Source organism: Ursus maritimus, unplaced genomic scaffold (assembly GCF_017311325.1).
Source record: "Ursus maritimus isolate PB19 unplaced genomic scaffold, ASM1731132v1 scaffold_8, whole genome shotgun sequence".
Taxonomy (NCBI): domain Eukaryota; kingdom Metazoa; phylum Chordata; class Mammalia; order Carnivora; family Ursidae; genus Ursus; species Ursus maritimus.
This window is the reverse complement of record NW_024426996.1, coordinates 33,345,243-33,366,666: the sequence shown is the minus strand read 5'-3', so window position 1 is coordinate 33,366,666 and position 21,424 is coordinate 33,345,243.

Below are 21,424 nucleotides of genomic sequence, written 5' to 3'. Positions count from 1 at the left end.
TACAACATATACATAATGGGAGTTCCAGAGATAAGAAAAACAGAGAAAGAAAGATTATCTGAAAAATAATGGCTAAAAACTTTCTATGTATTTTGAAATCAAGGTTCTCAACAAAATTCAACTAAATTCAAATAGATCCACACTTACACACATCATAGTGAAATAGTAGAAAGACAAAGACAAAGAAAGAATGATTATTACACACAAGGAATCATCAATAAGATTAATAAATTATTACTAAAGGTAAATTAATAGCTAACTTCTCATAGGAAGCTTTGGAGGCCCTAAAACACTGGGATATCACATTCAAAGTGGTTTTTAAAATCTATCACTCAAGGATTCTGTATCCAACAAAACACTCCTTCAAACCTGAAGGCGGAATTGAAACAAATTAAGACAAACAAAATCAGAAAGGGAAAAAAAAAAAAAACACAAGCAGATCTTGCCTACAAAAAATACTAACAGGGTCTTTCAGGCTGAAATAATAGGACACTAGAAAGTAACTTGAATCATCATGAAGAAGAAAGGATCACTGGTAAACTACACAGATGAATATAAAAGTCAGTATAAATGTACTTTTATTTGTAATACTTTTCTTCTGCTATATATTTTTTTAAAGATTTTATTTATTTATGAGAGAGAGAGCAAGAGAGAAAGAGAGGAAATGAGCAGGGGGAAGGACAGGGACAAGCAGACTCCATACTGAGCTCAGTGCCCAAGTCAGGGCTCAATTCCATGATCCTGAGATCATGACCTGAGCCAAAACCATGAGTCAGACACTTAACCAACTGAACCACTCAGGCACCCCTGATATATGATCTTTAAAGAAAACTGCATGAAGTAATAATTATATATGTTTGTGGCTTATAATATATGAGGTTATGCTCATTATGATAGTTATAGTGCAAAGGAGAGAAAGGCAATGAAGCTATACTGGAACAAAATTTTTGTATATTATTGAAATTAATTTGGTATCAAGCAGAACAAGATTGTTTTAAGTTAACATGTTAATTGTAATTGGAAGTACAACCACTAAGAAAACAATTGTAAAAATATGGTACAATAGAAAATATTATTTAAAAGAAAAGAAGGCAATAATGGAGAAATAGAGAAACAAAAACCCATAAAACATGTAGAAAGAAAATAGAAAATTAATTAGTATAAATCTTACATTATCCACTATAAATATAAATACAAATCCCTTTAAATATAAATAAGATAAACACTACAGACAAAAGGCAGGGATTTTCTAACATCAAAAGTAAAAATAAAAACCAAGGTTGAACTACTTGTTATGTATTGGAGATAAATTTCAGTCTATGAAAGTAAAAGTTTAGAAAACTTATACTATACAAAACAGCAACTATGACACAGTTAAAGGACTTTTAAATTAAAAAAATATATTACTAAGGGTAAAGAAGGGACCATTTTGTTATGTTTTTGAGTACAGTATAGTTTTGTTCTTAAAATTATGTAGTAGTCTCAAATAAAACTATATATACCTTTTAATATTTTCATTGAATGGGATTTCCAAATGAACAAATATTCCCTCCACTATAAATAGAATTATGGAACATTCCAGATAGATATTATTTAAAAAGTATAATGTATTAGTTCTTTATGAAAATTGTGCCTCCTTCCATTAAGAAAATTGCAGCAAAATGCTCCCTGTGAAATTATTTAGGTCATTCATCAGAAAGTTTATGATATTTGAAAAAATTTCTTTAATGGAAATAAAATAAGTGTGAGTCAAATGGAAATTTGACAAGATATTTTTCATAAAAATCATTAAATGATATATTGATTTAGAATAAGATTGATGTAAGTGACTTATTAAATGTTTAATGATCCAAAGAAATACTTCTGATGCATATTGATACATACTTACAAAAAATATCAAAGAAATTCAAACTTAAACCATTCAGAATCTTAGGCTCAGTGGACCACATGGGATAGAAGTCACTAATTTTGTTGGTTAATTTTACCTATCAACTTTACTGTGTCAGTGTGTGCCTAGAGATTTGGGTAATATTCTGGGTATGTCTGTGAGGGTGTTTCTGGATGAGATTAACATTTGATTTGGTAGACAGAGTAAAGCAGAGTGCCCTTCCCAATGTGTATGGGTCTTATCCAATCCACTGAAGGACCAAATAGAACAAAAAAATGGAGTAAGGATAAATTCACTCTCTCTGCCTAGCTCTTCATGTTGCAATATTGGTCTTTTGCCTTTGGACTCAGACTGGAACTATACCATTGGCTTGTCAGTTGTAGATATTGGGGCTTCTTTCCCACCATTATCATTTGAACCAATTTCTTATAATAATGCCTGTGTGCATATATATGTGTGTGAGAGCTGGAAAGATATTTAGAAAATAACTATAATAATACAAAGCAGGAGAAATATTTTTAATTATTTACCTAACCCCAAATCAGTATGGAGATGAGGTTCTGATCTCTTGCCTCACAAATAAAGAATCTCTATTTAGACCATGTCACTTTCTATATTAAACATGTATATCGACTTATTTATATTATGCCAAAGCAAAAAAAAAAAAAAATGCATGGCAAGAGATTACGTAGGCAAGGAAGACTTTATTCAAGTTTTTCAGAGCAGGGTAGAGAGGCCAGAATGCAGTCTGACCTCAACTTTGCTGAAACAAATGTTGGAGAGTTTATAACAGTGGAGAATCTTGACCTTAACCAAAGGTAAAGTAAACTTTCTCCTATCCACATAACAAGTAGTAGTTTTACAATTTGCGATAGGGCACCCACGAAAGGTAGGTGAGACTGGGAGATCTGGGTACTATCTTCCTTCATGATTACATTTCAGAGGGATGCCTCCCTAATCTTGAGAAAGAGATCCTAGGTTGTAAAACTGGCATGTATCTTTTAAAAAGATTTATATCTCAAAGAAGCAAATAATTTATAATTACAGAGGATGTACAATCACATGCTTTTTGTTGTCATTTTGTTTTGTTTTAAGTAACTGCTCTAAGAAAAGGGAGGTCAGGGTCCTAGAGTCAAATAACAGCCAGCCTAAAATTTCATGAAACTGAGGGGAACATTAATAACCTATTGGTCAATTCATGATAAGTTTCATCTCTTTATTAAGGGAGGAATCAAAATAGATCAGTTTCTTCAATTTTTTATGTAATACCTCAAATTGCTCAAAACGATGAAAAATGTATAATGACAGTTAAAGACTTTTAGTACATTTTAAGCTCGTCTGGAAATAGTTCGGCTGTTTTTCTTAAGTGAAAGAAATAATTATAAAATTTGTAATAACTCCATCAAAATTTCATTACAAAATTGTCAAACATACAATAACTCATTCACATAATGAATGCTTCCAATTAATGTAGGAACATTTTGAAGATCAGTGGGCTAGTCTTTATTACTAGCATTTGTGGTTCTAGGGAAACTAACAAATTAAACTAAGGTAGGAATAAAGAAACATGGCTTAGCTAGTTAGAGTTGTTTAGAGACATGTTTAAATCTTACATAAGATCTTCTCAGACTGAGGGGCACCTGAGTGGCACAGCGGTTAAGCGTCTGCCATTGGCTCAGGGCATGATCCCAGCGTTATGGGATCGAGCCCCACATCAGGCTCCTCTGCTATGAGCCTGCTTCTTCCTCTCCCACTCCGTCTGCTTGTGTTCCCTCTCTCGCTGGCTGTCTCTATCTCTGTCAAATAAATAAATAAAATCTTTAAAAAAAAAATCCTCTCGGACTGTATTGTGCAGACTATATTACTATACTGCATTCTGTTTTTGTTTTGTTTTGTTTTTCCAAATTCGTTATAACTACTAAACTAGAAAGCAGACTCTACGATAGATACAGTGTTTATTTGTGGGCTGATACCTTGGGAGAAAGAAAATCATTTAGCTGTATCTTTGCATCACCATCCCCTGTTGTTTAGTAGTACAAAGATCACACTGGAATAGCTGTTTGTCTACTTCGCCAATTTGAGAAAAGATGTTGTAATAAAAGTGAAAGCCAACAGGGGTAAAAAAATCTCACGTGTGTCTTAAATGTTCTTATTGGAGTGGAGAAAGACAGCACTCTTATTGCTCTTAAATTCCTTTTTTATTTTATCTGAGCATTCCTCTGTGCACATTCAAGCTCAGCAGGGAGTTTCAAGAAGAGGCAATAGAAAAGAGAGTTGATAAACCAATATCTGAATAATTTAGGTGGCACTGAGCAGAACTGGGAATCATTAAGAGAGGCAATATCTAAGAGTAAGAGCTTCAGTCTTGAGTACTATTAGTAAGAGATCCAATATAAAGTAATCAGGAATTCCCTTATAGGCCTGGAGATTGAAACCATGGAGCATAGCTAGCTATTCTATAAAATGCTCCCGTTGGTTATGCCTAGAGAAAAACCTGCCTTTACAAATGCATCCAAATTTATTCACAGCCACCTGCAAGCTGCTGTTTTGGTTTGTTTTTATGGAGACTGCAGTAGGACCAAGGACAATGGCCTAACCTCCCTGCAGTTTAATTGACTGTGGCATTGGATTTACCATCCTGATGTCATCATCCTCTTCCACTTCTTCATCATCATGAAGGTCCTTAAAAGTGAATTCACATTTTTAAACCTGCCAGAGCTTTCCATCCTGGCATTCACCACCTCTCACTTCACAAAAAAAGGATCAAGTTTATAGGCACGGGATTTTGAAGCATGTGGGATATGGTACAATTTATTATGGCAAACAGATATGAGAAGGTGAGAGGAATTTATACAGCAAAAATGGAGGGACAAAAGGCAGCTGTTTTACACCTCTCTTCTTCAGATAGGATAGTGGTAACTAAAAATGCTAATATCTTTGGACCACTGCTACCACTTGTGCCACTCTGATTTGAAATCCCTTAGGGAAATTTCATTTAAATTAAAATCTATTTGCATTAACAGCAAGGTGTGAAAGCAGACATTAGTGACTAAAGGCAAAATTAACATTTAATTTAGACTTCTTTTTTCTTTTTAGTAGTCATCAAGAAAATACTAGGAAGGAAGAAGTGTTTCCTTTTAGTACTGAGGGAAATGTAAACAATGGTATAGAAAACAACAGCTCGATTCACATCCAGACCAATACAGAACGAGAACGAGTACTTGTTAGTGAATTCTATTCACTAGAACATAGTGTGTTAGAATATATTTGGAAGAATTTTCCCTGTATTTCGGAGGAAGTTTCATGGCCACTGTTTTTCTTGGTGGGAAGGTGTTTTGTAATGAATTCAATATTTTTTAATAAAGGAGTGTTCAGTTTCTCATTTTTTTCTTATATCTATTTAGCCACGTCATGTTTTAATTTATTTTTTGGGGGGGTTGTCCAATTTATCTAAATTGTCATTTTATTGGAATAAAATTTTTCATGTTGTTACCTTCTTTCAAAATGACTTGAAAGTCTGTAATGACCAACCCCTTACCCCCACTCCCTGTTTTTATTGCTAATACTGACACTTGTTGATTTCTTTTTTTTTTTTTTCTTTTTCTTCTTTACCTATATCATTCTGGAGTGTTGTATATTTGTTCAGTGGATCCTAATTGGTTTTCTTCACTGAATATTTGCTATTTCACTGAGCAATCATTATTGTTTTCTTTCTCTACTTTCATTTGCTAGGCTTTTTCTGCATATATAGATGGTAGCTTAGATCTATTAATTAAAATCTTTCTTGTTTTTATTATTTGTAATTATGCTTTTATAAATATTATGTATAATCATGTAGTATATATTATACACTTAACTATATATATTACTTACAAATAATTGCACAATTATACATAACTGCACTTATAAACTTCCCTTTAGCCATCACTTTAGCTACATTAAAGATATGTTGATACATACTGCCATTGATACTCAGTTTAAAATATTTTTAGGGCCGCCTGGGCGGCGCAGTCATTAAGCATCTGCCTTCGGCTCAGGGCGTGATCCCAGCATTCTGGGATCGAGCCCCACATCAGGCTCCTCCACTAGGAGCCTGCTTCTTCCTCTCCCACTCCCCCTGTTTGTGTTCCCTCTCTTGCTGGCTGTCTCTGTCAAATAAATAAATAAAATCTTTTAAAAATATATATTTTTTAAATTGTTTCTGATTTTTTTCATTTGATTCCTTATTCAAACCATAAATAGTTCATATAGGTATTATGTTATTTCAGGCTAGTTGGAGATATTCTAGTTCTCAATTCCACTGTGATCAGAGAATGCATCTCATAGGATGTATAACAGTTTGTTTATGCATTCATCTATTGAAGGAATTGACACTTCCAAGTTTTGATAAATTCGAATAGAGCTACTATAATCATTCATCTGTAGGCTTTGAGTGCAGGTAAATTTTCAACTCATTTGGGTAAATAGCAAGGAAAGCATTTGCTAGATCATATGGTAAGGGTATGCCTAGTTTTGTAAGAAACTGCTAGTCTATCTTCTGATATGGCTGTAGTGTAACTTTTCAAAATAAATAAAATTAAAATTTAAAACTTTTCAAAATAAAACTCCTTTAGGAGTTTTAGAATCCAGCTTTTTTATGGATGGAGATCAAGGCCAGAAAATTTGGCTAAACATATTATGAAGAGTAGTTAGCAGTGAGGTCAGGAAATTGCACAAAATCAGAACTTCCATTTCTGAGTAAGAAAATGAAATACAAAATATAAGACAGAAGACTGGGAAATAGACAAAAATATCTGAGATCTGAAGATATGGTTGCTAATAAATAAAACAGAGAAACTAAGGGTGGGAAAGACTTGTTAAAAAATAACCAAGAACAGGGTGAATTCTCTGAGAAGTGAAAATTTTACCAAGGATTGAGGTAAAATTGTGTATTTTTTAATAAGCAGTTCCATCTTTCTGTCAGTACCTTCCTCTACATTATCTTAAATGAATCTTTTCCTGTGATTACCAAGGACTTCAGCTGCAGCCCTGTCAGAATTTCAGAACAGAAAGAACATAAAATAAATATACTCTGCTGAAAGTTAAGTACAGGTCAATGAATTAATGTTAAAAGGGAACTGTAGGTCTTTGTCATTATCACACGATCACATTGGAGAGCATTGGAACTTTTGACGAAATTTAGTCATTGCTCCTCTAGTAAGTTTTCTAGAATACAAACTTTATCATTATTTATAGTTGGCTTTTAGGAAAAAGAAGACTGAAATTGTTTTAAGAAATTTTCAAACTCTTCTTTTCCAGGTAACAAAAATTGAGACCTATAACCATCCCTTAGTTGTAATATGCTAAGTCAGGTGTAGGTAAAACTGCAATAATTATTGACATAGGGAAATCAAGGAGAAAATAATGGAAAAATGACTTAGACACTTAAAATATATTTCTTTTTTGAAAATGGAATGCTTTATGAACTATGACATTGATGTGAGAGACAAAGTAATTCATTGATTGACTATTTTCTAAGGATAAAAATAATTAGGCACTTATAAGATTGACCAAAAAAGGGGGTTTACTCATATTCATTCAAACATTAGCTATTTGTGAAAAATTCAGAAGTATATACAAGTGTATACAATCTAAATTTTTGACTGAACAACTAGAGAGCAGATGTGATTTAATATGGACAAATGAATAATTATGCACACCAAGGCAAATAATTAGAATTACCTGCACATACATATAAATTAATCAGAAGCACTCTGGTGGTATAGCAGAGAAACACTAAAAGTGATTGAATGGAAGTATTTCTTGCAGTGATCCAGGAGTGCAAATAATATATTGAGCTTCACACATGCAGTAAGAATTTTACTACCTTTAATCCAAAATCAATACTTCTGCATTAAAGCATTCAAAGTTTTCAAAGACAGGTATAGTCCAAAGTAACTCAGCAACTAACAAATAAGTACTTATTTTTGGTCAAATAATTAGTTGACTAATAGGATTTAATTAGTGATTCATTTAATTTTTTTTATTTCCTTGGAGAGTTTAATATATGGCAGCAAAGGCGATATACACATATATATGACATTTAATTGTTTACAAAATATCTCAAAGAAACCGAGTGGAATAGAAGGAAATGTTTTAAGATTCCTAGAAGAACACTATGCTAATACCTTTGCAGTGAATAGATTTTGTTTTCATTAAATATTATTATTTATCATTAATAGTACCAATATTAGGGAGGTATTAGAGGCAGTTAGTTAGGTTCTAACAGGATGCCTGGAGCCCAACAAAGAGAATCATGGCCAGCTATGGAGAAAGTCAGAGACTTGTCCTGGCTGCACTCCAAAACAAAGCCACAAGAAGCTGAATCAAACCAGATAGGCCAAAGATGGCTGACAAAGTAGGCCAGAAACCTCTGACCAAATAAGGAAGAAAGTGCAAAACTCTGCTTCCGTGAAATCCCCACCTGAAGTAATGAATATTTCTATCCCTTGTTAACAACTGTTAATAAAAGATAGAAACCCAATTCCCAAGGCACACAGCACTCAGGCATGCTCTCTCTCACCCACTGTCATATTTCAGGTGTGTACTTTCATTTTAATAAACTTCCCCACTTATAGCACTCATCCACTGTGTTGTGTCTGTCCTTGAATTCTTTCTTGTGACAAGACCAAGAGCCTTCAGCAATATCTTTGGGATGGGCTGTGTCAAGGCCTCATGGCCTGGGGTTTCCCCAGTCCACCAGGCAGCAGGGGCATCATTTCATAATTAAGTATTCAGTGTTTAATTTTGTTGGTTTTTTAATTAACAGAAGTTGTTTTTAGAACAGCTCTGGATTTACAGAAAAAAATAAGAACATGAAACAGAGTGTTCTGTATACCTTCTATTCACTATTTCTATTATTAATATATTACATTAGTATGTTACACTTGCCATGAGTAATAGACTAATACTGATGCATTATAACTGAAATCCATAATTTTTTTCAAATCTCCATCGTTTTTACCTATCATTCTTATTTCTTTTCCAAGAATTCATCCAGGATACTACATTACATTAATTTTCATGCCTCTTTAGTTTCCTCTTGATTGTGACAATTTCTCAGACTTTCCTTGTTTTTATTTATTTTTTTTAACTTTTTAAATGATCCTGGGAGTATTAAGGATTACTAGTCCTCATATTGTGTGATGACTCTCTACTGGAATTAATCTTATGTTTTTTCTCATGATTAGGCTACAGTTTTAGGGAGGAAGATCACATAGGGAAGTGCCAATTTTATAACATCAGATCAAGAGCACTTTTTACCAACATTATTTATGACTATTGAAACTGACCTTGATCATTTATCATATTTCTCTACTGTAAAGTTATATTTTACCCACCCATTTCCATAGTATTCCCTTTAAAAATTAAATACGAGTAGGGGCGCCTGGGTGGCACAGCGGTTAAGCATCTGCCTTCGGCTCAGGGTGTGATCCCGGCGTTCTGGGATCGACCCCCACGTCAGGCTCCTCCGCTATGAGCCTGCTTCTTCCTGTCCCACTCCCCCTGCTTGTGTTCCCTCTCTCGCTGGCTGTCTCTATCTCTGTCTAATAAATAAATAAAATCTTTAAAAAAAATTAAATAAATAAATAAATAAAAATTAAATATGAGTAGCTCAAGTTAAGGAATGGGGAATTACACCCTCTTCCTCCTCCTCCCCCCTCCTCCTCCTCCTGAGAGAGAGAGAGATAGAGAGAGAGAAGAGGGAAGGGCAGAGAGTGGAGAGAGAGAATCCCATACACAGTGCAGAGCCTGACACAAGGCTCAATCCTATCACCCTGAGATCATGACCTGAGCCAAAATCAAGAGTCAAACACTTAACCGACTGAACCACCCAGGCACCCCTCTATTCCCCTTTCTTAAGGGTAAAGTATTTACACAATTTTTTGGAATTCTGCACACAAGATTCATCAGTTGACAAATAGCTTTTCATGCTATAATAATAGCTTTTGTGTTACTACATATTTTCAGTATCCTGTTTTATAGTTATCTAAAAGTTCCCTAAATTAACCCACTACTTCCATTTTGAAATTCAAATTTGTGAATCTGATGTGGGTCGCCTAATAATCCTAAAAGTATTTTTAGGGGTCACCTTAAAAGCATCCCTTGTAAACTGAAGAGATTGAGTGGGACTGTATCTAATGTCCTTACCAGTGCCTATATTCTATGAATTTTATGGATCTGTAAGTCTTTCAAAATCAGAATTCACTGAGGAATTTTGGCCTGTAATTAGAATATTTCAATAATGTATTGATGCTTTCAACTATATCCCGAATGCATCTTTCAACTGATTCTGTTATTGTCACTTGTTAAATTTTTTCTAAAGCATAATTTTCATCATTTTGCTAATCTGTTTTAAAACTCTAATGACCCAACACCAAATATCTAACAAATATCTAAGCAAAATCCCATATCAGTAGACTTGTACAAACAAACACACAATTTGTAGCATTAGAGTAAATCCTATCACATCATGACATATTTCTTAATCTTATCGTCTTTACAAGATTATAAGCTTCTTGAGGATAGGGTCCATGTGTTATGCACCTTCATATCCAGGACACGATTTAGCATGGTTATTTGGATAAGTATTTAGTAGCTACTCAACAAATTATTTTTCCACTATGTCCTATATATCAGTTTCTGAGAATTTGAAGAACAAAAACCTACCTTCAAAGAATATATAGTCTATTATAGTCAACTGAATGCAGAGAGATACATCTCTAATATTATGTGAGGAATCTTATGAAAAAGGCATGAAAAATATATGATATAAGTAAATTTCAAAAGAAGTCACAATCCAGATTAAAAAGAGGAATATAAAATCTTTCTAGATTAGGAGAAGCTTAACTTTTATGTTAAAAGAAATGATTTAGAAATATTTAAAATGAAGTGTAGATGGGGGGGTGTATTACAGAAGAATGAACATCATGAAAATAGCAAATTGGTTGGGTCAGGAGAATAATAGAGAAGTAAACAGGATCCAAGATTTAAAAGATCTAGTAGGTGATGCTATGTAGCACAACATTATCTTGAATATTATGACACTCACTGAACAATTTCTGAGTAGTAATTTAAGTAGTTTTTGTTTGTTTTAAAGTATTATCTTTTGTTGTTGGTTGGAGGTGATAGCCAGAAAACAGGGCGCAGGTGGTGTGTTAAAAACTACTGGGGTAGGGGCGCCTGGGTGGCACGGCGGCTAAGCGTCTGCCTTCGGCTCAGGGCGTGATCCCGGCATTATGGGATCAAGCCCCAGGTCAGGCTCCTCCACTATGAGCCTGCTTCTTCCTCTCCCACTCCCCCTGCTTGTGTTCCCTCTCTCACCGGCTCTCTATCTCTGTCTAATAAATAAATAAAATCTTTAAAAAAAAAAAAACTGGGGTAGCATCACTCATAATCAGGGAAATACAAATCAAAACCACAGTGAGGAAATAGAGTCCAAGATGACAGAGGAGTAGGAGACCTTTTGCCTGTTCCCAGGAATTCAGCTAGATAGCAACCAAATCATTCTGAACACCTGTGAACTCAACTGGAGATCTAAGAAAAGGTTAGCTGCAACTCTAGAAATAGAAAACGGACTACTTTCTGCAAGATAGGAGGCGCGGAGAAGTAAATCCAAGGCAATATATGGAAAGATAAACCAAGGAGGGGAGGGATCCTCTATAAGCCAGCTCCCAGAAAGTGGTATAGCAGCAGAGCACAAAATGAGAACTTTTAGAAGTCTTCTCCAGTGAGACATCCCTGCCTGAAAGGTACTCAGGCAGCAGACCATGGACAGAATCCTAGGTGGGACAGTGTGATCTCAGGATCCTTGGGGTCACAGGAAAACTGGGGGTGCTGGAGTGTGGCAGAGTCCCAAGGCATCAGAGTGGGGAAGCCAGCTGCAATCAGTGAGCCCAGGAGTGGTCTTTCACCTAGGGGTTGTCATAAACCATGAACGGCAGCACAGTGGGATTACTACTATCTGAGCAAGGGCCCAAGAAATGACAGAACTGGGGAACCCCCCCCGCCCCGTGTTCCCTAAGAGGAGTGGCAGAGGAGCACACTGCAGGAGTCTGCAGGGTTTAGAGACTTGAAACAGGATCACCTACCTGAGATAGAAATGTTCAGTCACAGGCTGGGTGAGCACTGAGTGCAGTTGGAGACCAGGGAGACAGGAGTGATTGACTGCTCTTCCTTAAGGGTGCTCTGAGGAGTGGGGCCGCAAGCTTTCAGCTCTGTGGCTGGAGATTGGGAGGCCACCATTTTCATTCTCATCCTCTAAAGCAGTGCAAAAAGCCTTCAGGGAGCAAAATCCACAGAGAGCAATTAGGAGTAGATTACTTAGCCTGGTCTTCTGGCAAGGGTGGTGAAATTCTGCCAGGGGTAAAGACACTTGAAAATCAAAGCAACAGGCCCCTCCCCCAAAATATCAGCAAGAACATCCAGACAAGACCAAGTTAGTTTACTGATCGCTGAGAACTGCAAAACTCCGGCACTAGGGGAATATAGCGTATAGAATTCATGTTTTTGTTCCCCCCCCACCATGATTCTTTAGTCTTTCAATTTTAATTCTTTTCCTCTTTCCTTTATCAACCAATTTGTTACTCTATCAGCTCTTTTAACCTTTTTAATTTTCATTTTTGCAGTTATCCTTTCATTTATTTATTTTTGTACATATATAAGTTTTTCTTTCTTTACGATTGTGGGATGCAATTTCTTCTCATACCAAAATACACCCAGAATCTAGTGTATGGCTCTTCCTTCCCACCTATCTGATATATTCTCTCTCTATATATATATTTATTTTTTTGGTCTTCTTCTGTTTTTTTGTTTTGTTAAAGTCTTTTTTAATTTTCATCTTTACAGTTACATTTTATCTTTTCAATGTATTTAACTTGATTTTTGTATTTTGATAAGTTTCTCATTTGTTATGATTTTGAAATGTAGTTTCTTCTAATAAACTGACCAAAATACACTCAGGATATATGTTGTATTGCTCTGTTCTGTTCATGTGTCTGTTTATATTCCTTCTCTTTTTTTTTCTTTTCTCTATTTTTATCTTTTAATTTTCATTTTTACAGATACATTCTGTCCTTTCATTGTATTTAATTTTATTTTTGTACATATATGAGTTTTCTTTCCTTACAATTTTTCTAATAAACAGGCCAAAATACACACGGGATCCAGTGTATTGCTCTATTCTGTTTACCTGTTTCATTATATTCTGTCTCTTTTTTTCTTCTTTTTTTGGTTTCAAGTCTCTTTGATTTATTTACTGTATATTTCTCTGGGGTCATTGCCATTTTAGTATTTTGTTCTCTCATTCATCTATTCTTCTCTGGACAATGACAAGATGGAAAAACTCACCTTAAAAAAGAGAACAAGAGACAGTCCTGACTGCCAGAGACCTAATCGGTATGCACATAAATAAGATGTTGGAGCTACAGTTCAAAATAATGATTATGAAGATACTAACTGGGCATGAAAAAAGCATAGAAGACACTAGAGAATCCCTTTCTGGAGAAATAAAACAACTAAAATCTAATCAAGTTGAAATCAAAATGGATTTTAATGAGATACAATAAAAAATGGAGGCCCTAACTGTTGAGATAAATGAGACAGAAGAATTAGTGGCATAGAAGACAAAATGATGGAGAATAAAGAAGCTGAGAAAAAGACAGATAAACAACTACTGGATCACTAGGGGAGAATTTGAGAGATAAGTGATACCATAAAGCAAAACAATATTAGAATAATGGGAATCCAGAAGAAGAGGAAAGAGAGTGGCATAAGTATATTGAAGCAAGTAATAGCAGAGAAATTCCCTAATCTGACGAAGGAAACAGGCATTCAAGTTCAGGAGGCACAGGAACCCCCCCCCCTTCAAAATCAATAAAGATAGGCCACACCCTGACATAATAGTGAAGCTTGCTAATCTCAGAAACAAAGAGAAAAACCCTGAAAGTAGCTCAGGACAAGAGGTCCATAACCTGCAAGGGTAGAAACATTAGACTATCAGAAGACCTATCCATACAGACCTGGCAGGCCAGAAAAGACAGGCATGATATATTCATGGTGCTAAATGAGAAAAATATGCAGTCAAGAATACTTTATCCAGCAAAGCTGTCATTCAGAATAGAAGCAGAGATAAAAAATCTTCCAGGAGAAATAGAAACTAAAAGAATTTGTAATCACTAAACCATCCGTAAAAGAAATGTTAAATGGGATCCTGTAAGCCAAGTGAGAGAGCCCAAAAGTAACATAGACCAGAAAGAAACAGAGACAATCAACAGAAACAGGGACTTTATGGGTAATACAATGGCAGTAAATTCATATTTTTCAATACTTACTCTGAATGAAAATGGTCTAAATGCCCTAATCAAAAGACACAGGTATCAGATTGGATAAAAAAGCAAGACTTATCCATATGCTGTCAACAAGAGACTCATTTTAGACCTAAAGACACCTGCAGATTGAAAGTGAGAGGGTGGAAAACCAGTTATCATGCTAATGGACATCAAAAGAAAGGTGGGATGTCAATGCTTATATCAGACAAATTAGATTTTAAACCAAAGACTGTAATAAGAGATGAGGAAGGACACTATATCATACTTAAAGGGTCTATGCACCAAGAATATCTAACAGTTTTAAATATTTATGCTCCTAACTTGGGAACAGCCAATGTAAACCAATTAATAACAAAATTAAAGAAACACAACCATAATAATACAATAATAGTAGGGGAATTTAACACCCTACTCAGTGCAATGAACAGATGATCTAAGTAGAAGATCAACAAGGAAACAAGGCTTTGAATGATACACTGGAAATAGGTCAATCAGAGAAAGACATTTATCATATGATCTCACGGATACGTGGAATTTAAGAAACAAAACAGAGGATCATAAGGGAAGGGAGGGAAAGATGGAGACAAACCATAAGAGACTCTTAATCATAGGAAACAAATAAACGGTGGATTGCTGGAGGGGAGGTGCCTGGGCGTATGGGATAACTGGGTGATGGACATTACTGAGGGCATGTGATGTTATGAGCACTGGGTATTATATAAGACTGATGAATCACTGACCTTTACCTCTGAAACCAATGATATATGTTAATTAATTGAATTTAAATAAAAAAAAACTCTTAAAAAAACATGATGAGATACTATACCTGTCAGGATGGCTAAAATTACCAACACAATAAACAACAGATGTTGTCGAGGATCCAGAGAAACGGGAACCATCTTACCCTACTGGTGAGCATGCAAACTGGTGCAGCCACTCTGGAGAACAGTATGGAGGTTCCTCAAAATGTTAAAAATAGAACTACCCTATAATCTAGCAATTGCATGACTAGGTATTTACCCAAAGGATACAAAAATACAGATTCAAGGGGATACAAGCACCCTGATGTTTATAGCAGCATTATCAATAATAGCCAAACTATGAAGAGAGCCCAAATGTCCATCGACTAATTGATAAAGTATAGTTGGTATATAATGGAATATTGCTCAGCCATCAGAATGAAATCTTGTCATTTACAACAACGTGAATGGAGCTGTAATGTATTATCCTAAATGAAACAAGTCAGTCAGAGAAAGACAAATACCATATGATCTCACTCATATGTGGAATTTAAGAAAAAAAACAGTTGAATATATGGGAAGGGAGAAAAGAAAAAAAGGAGAGAGGGGAAACAAGCCATAAGAGAATTTTAACTATAGAGAACAAACTGAGCGTCAATGGGTGGGGGATGGGCTAGATGGGTGATGGGTATTAAGGAGGTCACTTGTTATGATGAGCACTAGGTGTTGTATGTAAGTGATGAATCACTGAATTCTAGTCCAGAAATCAATATTGCACTATATGTTAACTACCTAAAATTAAAAAACAAAACAAAATCCCACACACACAAAACAAACAAACAAGCAAACAAAAGAAAACTACTAGGGTAATTCAGTTGAGGAAATACTAGAGCTTTTCCAGTTAGATTGTGATTATGTTATTAGAATCATCCATCCCTGTCCTGGCTGTGTGACTTTGAAGTACGTCCCACTAGAACAAGTAAAGTTTATTTCCCTTGTCTGCTGATAGTGAGTTTGGCCATACATATAATTTTCCTTGGCCAATGAAATGTAGGCAAAGGGACAATTTGCTAATTAATTGATGGCCAATAATTTAAGAGAAATCACAGGTTTCCACTTGCCTTCAAGTATTTCTGTCATCCACTATAAAAGGAAATTCCAAATGGAGCAAGCAAGCCTAACTAGTAGAGTCTTTTTAAAAATAGGCTTGGGAGGCCATAAAGGAGAGCATATTTATGCTTGTCTTCACTGGAAGAACTATGAACTTTTTGAACTTTCAAGTGAGCCTCAAAGCCCTTAGGGTGGACTTTCTCCTCACACAGCAACTGAATAATCTGCATTCTTCACTTTAAAATAAGTCAATTAAGTTTAATAAACCTCAGTCCCTGATTTGCATATGAACCCAACCAATCCTAGTTAATTTTAATCCATGTTTTGCACAGAGAATCTAAATAAAAACTACTTTTGTAACTTTTTGTATTTTTAACTCTGTCCCCCATACTTTGTCTTTCTTGGAACACAATTCAGTTTTCTACTAGAGTCTGTGTCTCCCAAACTGTAATTCTAATTACCCAAATAAATGTCTGCTTAAATTTTCAGTGAATTTTTTCTTGGTTGACACCAGTATGAGAAAAACACGTACTGGAAAGTTTCTCAACCTAGGCTAAAGAATTATGTGGAACAGACCTGAATCCAACCTGTAGTCTGGATTAAGTCTATCAGATCCCAGACAAATATAAAATTATCTGCAGATCTTTGAGCAAGAAATAAATGTTTTTGTTTTAAAACACTGTATTTTTTTGTTTTTGTTCTTATTGTTTCTGTGTTTTTTTGCAGCTGACAACTAAGTAAATCAAAGTTAGAGATGGAAACACTTCAGAGACATTTTGTTATGGTGGTATAACTGACAGGATAGATTTAATTGGAAGTGGGTTGTAAGGGAGAAAGCAAGGACAAGCTTTGTCTTCAGATGTCTGCCTTGGAAATTTAATATGAGTGTTAGTGCCTTGGAAAATGAGTGTTAGTACGTGATATGCACTAAGCTTTATTAAACTTAGCCCTTACCCTCATATCCACATATAATCCTCATCTTCGTATTTACATTTATGCGTATTTAACTTTTTCCCCCAACTTTAACACTAAGGTGTTCATCCTCTTCTTGCCATCCTTCCAAAAATAAACTGGGTATTATTGCCATAATACAGTATCATTGTGAATATCTAACTAAATAATATTGATCATAAGGTCAGTGTGGACAAGGATTTATGTCTATATTGTAACTAGTCTCTGTTCAGTGCCTACTAGAGGGCAGACACTAAAAATATTTGATATGTACATGAATAGATGAATGAAGTATGTCTGAAAGGAGTGAGAGAAGAAAGGAGGAAAAAAGCTACAAAACTTGACATTGGATATTATACAATAAGAAAATTATTATTTCTATTGTTATATTGATTTGGGATATTTGGGGATATATTATACCAGATTTGGGATAGTTTGAAATATGTAAATATACATATATATCCATTTTTAAGCACAAGAATATTACCATAAATTGTAATAATTTGAAGATGAGATTTTAACTGAAATGTTTATGCTAGACATGTTACATAGAGAATATATGTGATAGAAATAAATTATAAATATGATGTAATAAGCAAAATTATCTTTAATATGTTTTCTCCCTAGTAAATGGTCATAAAGTAAAGCTCTCCACAAGTTATTTTTGCAAAATATTTTTCTCATAATTAATTGCAGTTCATAAACAAATATTCAAATAATCCACAAACTGCAAGCTGTTGGAAGTTGTAAACTCTGATCTTCTGTTTTAGTGCATGCGTGTAAATATATGAATCACATACTCAAGAAACCCTGTAAAGAAGCATAGTTTAAACCCCTAAAACTAGCTCTGATGTCTTTGAACTAAAATTCATGAACTATTAAAGCAGTTCATTTATTTAGTTATCATATATGTATTAAGAAAAAAAGTACAGAATGCTGGTGATATAAAGGTCTCCTGTGCTCAAACAACTTACATTCAATTCAATTTGTAGGAGGTGGGAGGTGAAATGAAAACTATAGTGAATAATTAAGTAAATGCTAAGTGTAAGCTCATAAATCTATTGGAGACTAGAAGAGTATTAGTTCAACTAACCTAGGTAAGTTAAAAGCAACTTTCTGCAGTGAGGGATTTCCTCAATAAAAGTAGAAAACAGGTAGACATGAGCATGAATTAAGAGAGGCATCAGATATTAGATTGTGAATTTACACAGATAATTTAAGTATAGAGACAAATTGCTAGATGGGGAAATGCACATCAAATATTCTATAATAGATATGTCTTGATCCTCACCACCATGTTTGTAAACAATTAACTTGAAACAATGTTCATTGGAATATAAAACCTTTGATAGAGTCTTTTCTTAAATAATCATTTCCAAATGCACAAATATTTATATCCAAAATATCAGCAACTTGATTCTGAGGGACTATTAGTAATCATAAGTAGTCAATTAGAACTGATAATAAATAATAAATAGCTATGACTGTAATCCATATATTAAATGGGAAAATACTGTGGTTGTGATTAGTTTATGTGTGTATATATGTGTAACCACATACATAAATACTGTAAGAATCAATGTGGAAGTATTCTCTTTTAATACCTGATCAATTCAAGGAGAAAATTCTAGATAGTAGAGTATAATTAAATAGTAAATTTTATATATATTTACAATAGATTTTTATATTGTAAAGTTATTGCAAACTTAAGCTTTTAATGAAATTTATGTAATAGGATAGTATTTTATGATATACTTTGTTGTAAATATATTTTAAAGTATTATGGACTGTCATGTTTAGGTAAAATGTGACATTATATTTTCTAATTTTTAAGTATAAATGGTTTCTTAAAATTGGAAATAGGAAAAAATATACAACTATGAATGTGCATTTATTTTATTTTATTTACTATTAAAGATTTATTTATTTATTTATTTTAGAGAAAGAGTGCAGGGGTGGGGCAGAGGGAGAGAGAGAATCTCAAGCAGACACTGAGCCCCTGATGCAGGGCTGGATCTCACAACTCTGAGAGCATGCCCTGAGCCAAAATCAAGAGTTGGAGGCCTAACCAACTGAGCCACCCAGCTGCCCCACGAATGTGCATTTATTTTAAAATAGTTGACTGTCATTCATTTCCCATTTACCCAAATCAACTATATCTCTTACAGGGCAATAATCAATATATGAGGAACATATTTAGAAGTTTACTTATTAGTCATAAAATTTTTACAGGTTGAAATTAGGCCTCTTATTAAAAAAAAAAGTATTTTTTAAAATAACTAAAACACAAGTTCATTAAATATCCCATCTTTTTTGCTATATGTTAATTAATGCATTTGTTGAATGAGTATGTATCATGGGGTAATTTCCTATTAGACACATACACCTCATATAATTTCATAGTAAATTTCTTTTTCGTTACAATTTGTTCAGATTTTTAAAGTCAGATTTTAAAGGCGCCCGGGTGGCTCAGTCAGTTAAGCCTCTGTGCTCAGCAGGCAGTTTGCTTGAGATTCTTTCCCTCCCTTTCCCTCTGCCCCCCCCCCCTTTCTAAAATAAATAAATAAACCTTTAAACAAACCTTTTAAAGTCCAATTTACAAAGTGTGGTATACTAGGTATACAGTTCTGTGAATTTATATATAGTTGTATAACTATATATAAGATCTACTCCACGTGTCCCCAGTCCCGATCTGGTTTCAATCACTATGGCATTGCTGTTTCCAGGATATCGTATAAATGGAATGGAGCATGAAGCCTTTTGAGTCTGCCTTCTTTTATATAGCATAACGTTTTTGAGTTTCATCTATGTTGCTGCATGTACCTGCAGTTTGTTCATAAGAATAAGTTTTAATTTCTAGTATATGTCTCCCATTGGGAGATTCGTGGGAACCTCTCTCTGCAAATCTGATTATTAGAACTAAGTTTGAAAATACCATAATAATCAAATATTTCTTCCCTGGGCTTAGGAATACCAAGTGAGATTCAGAGAGGTACCTCCTCCAAATAAAAGAAAAATAATTGCTACTTGTAAAAAAGTGTTTGTAATAGCCATCTAAGGCTCTGTTAAACTTTATTCATCCATATTTACCTAGTAATCATAAAAGACTATAGAATTCACAACAGGTTAACTAAAATATAAAAATCTAGATATATGTTAAAGTGTGACTTGGGATGGAGTAGTGGATCCCTAGGATGCCCTTTCTCCTTTATTTGAGCTGGATTTCGGGGATTTATGTTCTTTGCAATCCTAATAATACTTCCCTGATGCTGCCTTTCCTTTGGAAATACTTTTAGTGTTGGATTTTTCTCCACAGTCTGGCTTTTAAAGTTGGTGTCTGTTAGATATATATTTTAGAACTTTTTTTTTTTTTTGGACTTGATATCCACTCCTTCTTGGTTTCATTTGATATTCACGTATCATGACCATATAAATAACATAATTTCAAAATTATAAATATCCAATAAAATATCTCTTTTGTGTTTAAAGTAGATATGAAATAATTTATTAAAATATCCAGTTATACATCAGGGATCTCAAATACAATATGTATGAAAATAAACTCACTATCTCCCTTTCACTTATTTGCTTATGTGTTCCCAACCTCAGTGAATGACCCTACACTATGCTCACATTCTTTATTCAGACCCTGAGGTTTGTATTTGATCATTTCTGTCCCTTAAACCAACTTCATGCAGTTACCATGCTTGGTTTGTTAGTTCTTTCTCTTACATATTGATACTCTTATCAGCTTTTCTACTGTAACTGCCCTCAGTCCATGACAGGACTTTGACATACTTTGTCCTTTGTTGGGGTTAATGTAGAGCATGAAATCAGGCATAATACCTGGCTCGCTAAAATGTAACACTGAGGCCGCTGAGGGCAGGGAAGGTTTCAGAGAAGGGCGAACGCCTTCGGAATGCCAAGGCCTGTGTGACCACTTTCCGGGTGGAATGTCGGGGGAGTTGCCTTCCCGAAGCCTTCTTAGCCCAAACAGCCGCCCTGTGATCTAAGAGATGTCTGCATTGTCCCTTAGGCTGTGTTTAGCAGAACTCATAGAACACGCAGATTAGCATATCGTATCTTTCCTGTAAACAGATCCTCCCAGTTTCAGTAAGACCCCTTGTCACCCATCATGTGCTCGAGAAACAGTGATGAGGATTTGTGATTATCCTGAAGGATCAATAAAAGCAGGGGCGAAGAAGAGCAAAGGGTCTTCATCTCTGAGCATTGACCCCCTTGCCTTCTCTCTTTCACAGCAAAGTTTGGAGTCATCTTTGATCCATAGGTACAGGGATTGCTGGCCCTTCCTGGCAGTTCTTACTTCAGTATCTTCCTGAATGGTTTGCTGCTTATCAGTGGCTTTT